Raw genomic sequence first — 2,998 nt, 5'->3', positions numbered from 1 at the left:
TGTTCTTAGGGTCGCTATGAGTCATGCTCAACTCAAAGGCAATCAACAACAACAACATATATACAACAATAAATGTAGTGAAAGTAATTATTTTAAGAAAATTGGAGTGACTACATTAATAATAAGTAGACTTCAAAACAAAGAATGTTATAAGGAATTAGAAAAAACATTTCCTAGCAATAAATGGTCAGTTTATTAAGAAGCCCCTGCAATCGAAGCATTTCTGTACACAATAATATATTTAAAAATAAATGAAGCAAAAATTGAGAAAGTGAAAAATCCATAATTAGACCCAAAGATTGCAACCTGTCTCTCATTAATTAATAGAATAAGTAGGCAGAAAATATGAAAGGATAAATTCCCTGAGCAATGCTATCACAACCAACATAACCTAATTAACATTTGTATAAGTTTTTACCTAAGAACAATAAATAAGATTTCTCTTCTCCCAAGTGCACGCAGAATGTTCTGAGAAATTGATCATATTTTGGGTCACAAAGAATTTTTTAAAACCCTCAAAATTTTTAAATAATTAAAATCTTAAAACATATGTTTTCTGGCCACAGTGGAATAGTGGAAACCAATTACAGAATGGTATCTGGGAAAAAAATCCCTAAACATTTGGAAATTAAACAACAGATTTTGAAATTATCCATGAATCAGTGAGGAAATCATAGGGGAAATATGAAAACATTTTTAATTTTGTGAAAATGAGAAAATAATATATCTAAATTTGTGTAATATGATAAAGTAATGCTTAGAAGGATATTTATAGCATATAATATTTATATTTGAAAAATAATAAAGACATCAAATAAATTATTTAAAATTTCACCTTAAGAAATAAAAAAATGCAAGAGTAAATTAAACTTGAAACAAGTAGAAATAAGGAAATAATAATTACAGGAGCAGAAAGAAATAAAATTTAAAATGAAACATCAGAGAACACCAGGAAACTCAAAAGTCAGCTCTTTGAAAAGAACAATTGTTGTGATGAAACTTTAGCCATAATTAAGAACAAAATATACAAATTAATAACGTTATAAATGAAATTGAAAGTAGCACTATAGTTTAAAGGGATAATTAAACGACATTTTGAACATTGTCTCTCTCTCATCACCTTGAGTTAGAACCTCCATGGAATTTCCTAATTTCTATCTATAAATCTATAACTCTCTCTCTCTCTATATATATATATATACACATATTCACACACACACATATATATATACATATACATATATACACACATACACATATATGCATATATATAAGGAATAGTGGCATCCACTTCTGTAATAGCTTGCCTCCGGAAACCCTATGAACCTGGAGAGAGGATGAGAAACACCCAAGCATTGAGGACTCTGCTTTGCAGGGTGACTATGAGTCACCTGCGATTTGACGGCACTTAACAACAACAACAACAACATACATACATACATATATATAAAACCAGCTTTTTCCTGAAGAGATGCTAGTGGATTTGAACTGCCAAACAGCCTCAGCCTTTAAGATAGCACAATTTCCTAGGGATTATAGTCCTCAGAGCTCTAGCTTTCCTCTCAAATGGGCTTATAATTTGAAAATATGGAACAGACTAATTCTATAAAATATACAAATTAGCAATGCTGGCTCAAGAAGAAACATAAACTTGAAGAGTTCTATGGTTACTAGAGGGTGCTCTGGGTAGGCTGGGTAAGGAGTTGTGCCCCTAGCCCAAAGGTAGGTAGTTAGAAACCAGCTGCTCCATGGGAAAAAGATGGATAATTTTCTCCCTTTCAATTTACAGTTTTGAAAACTCACTGGAAGGCCAGCTATTATGAGTTGATTCCAACTCCACAGCACACAACAACATAGTTATTATAGAAGCAGAATTTGCATTTGTAAAACTTCAAACAAGGAGAATTCTGGGCCTAAATTTTGTCATTGGTGAATTCTACCAAACATTTAAGGAAAAAGTCTACAAAAATTTTCAAGAAAATATTTAGAAGAAGAGGGGACCATCAAGGAAGGTCTTTAGAAAGAGATGAGGAAAAAAAAATGGATGTCAGAATAAAGATAGCATTAGAGCAATTAGAAGCCAAAACAAAAGGAAGAGATGCTAAAATAAAAGAATTGAAGACTTCAAAGGACAGCTAGAAAAGACAAAGCAAGGTATTATAGTGAAATGGACAAAGAGCTGGAGGCAGAGAATAAAAAAGGAAGCACTTGCTTGGTTTCTCAAGCTGAAAGATTGAAGGACAAATTCAAATCTTGAGTTGTAAGACTGAGATGTGATGGGGAAAATCTTGAATGATCCAGGATATATCAAAAGAAGATGGAAGAAACACACAGAATCACTGTACCAAAAGAAATGGTCTACATTGAAAACTTCCAGGAATACCAAATAGACAAGAGCCAATAGTAAAAAAGGAAGAAGTTCAAGCTGTGTTGAAGACACTGGAAAAAAATAAGCCCCTAGGAATCAATAGGATACAGATTGACATGTTTCGGCTAACAGATGATGCAACTCTGGACATGTGCACCAGTCTATGCCATAAAATTTGGAGGACAGCTGCCTGGTTGACTGAATGGAAGATATACATATTTATTTCCCTTCCCAAGAAGGATGATCCAACACAATGTGGAAATTATTGAGCAATTTCATTATATCACATGCAAGCAAAATATTGCTGAAAATCATCCAAAACCAACTGTAACAGTAGATTGAGAAGGAATTGCCAGACATACAAGTTGTGTTCAAAAAGAGGTCATTGCCTGAGGGATATCATTGCAGATGTCAGATGGATACTAGCTGAAAGTAGAGAAAACAGAAGAACGTCTATCTGTGTTTTATTGCGTATGCAAAGACATTTGACTATATGAATCACAACAAACTATGAGAGGAATGGGGATTCAAGAACACTTAATTGTGCTCATGTGAAATCTATACCTAGATCAAGAAGTTGTTGTCTGAATGGAGCATGGAAATAATTGCATGGTTTAAAATCAGTAAAGA

The sequence above is a fragment of the Elephantulus edwardii genome, unplaced genomic scaffold, assembly GCF_000299155.1.
Source record: "Elephantulus edwardii isolate Elephantulus edwardi_28Jun2011 unplaced genomic scaffold, EleEdw1.0 scaffold00093, whole genome shotgun sequence".
Classification (NCBI taxonomy): Eukaryota; Metazoa; Chordata; class Mammalia; order Macroscelidea; family Macroscelididae; genus Elephantulus; species Elephantulus edwardii.
This window is presented reverse-complemented; position numbering follows the sequence as displayed.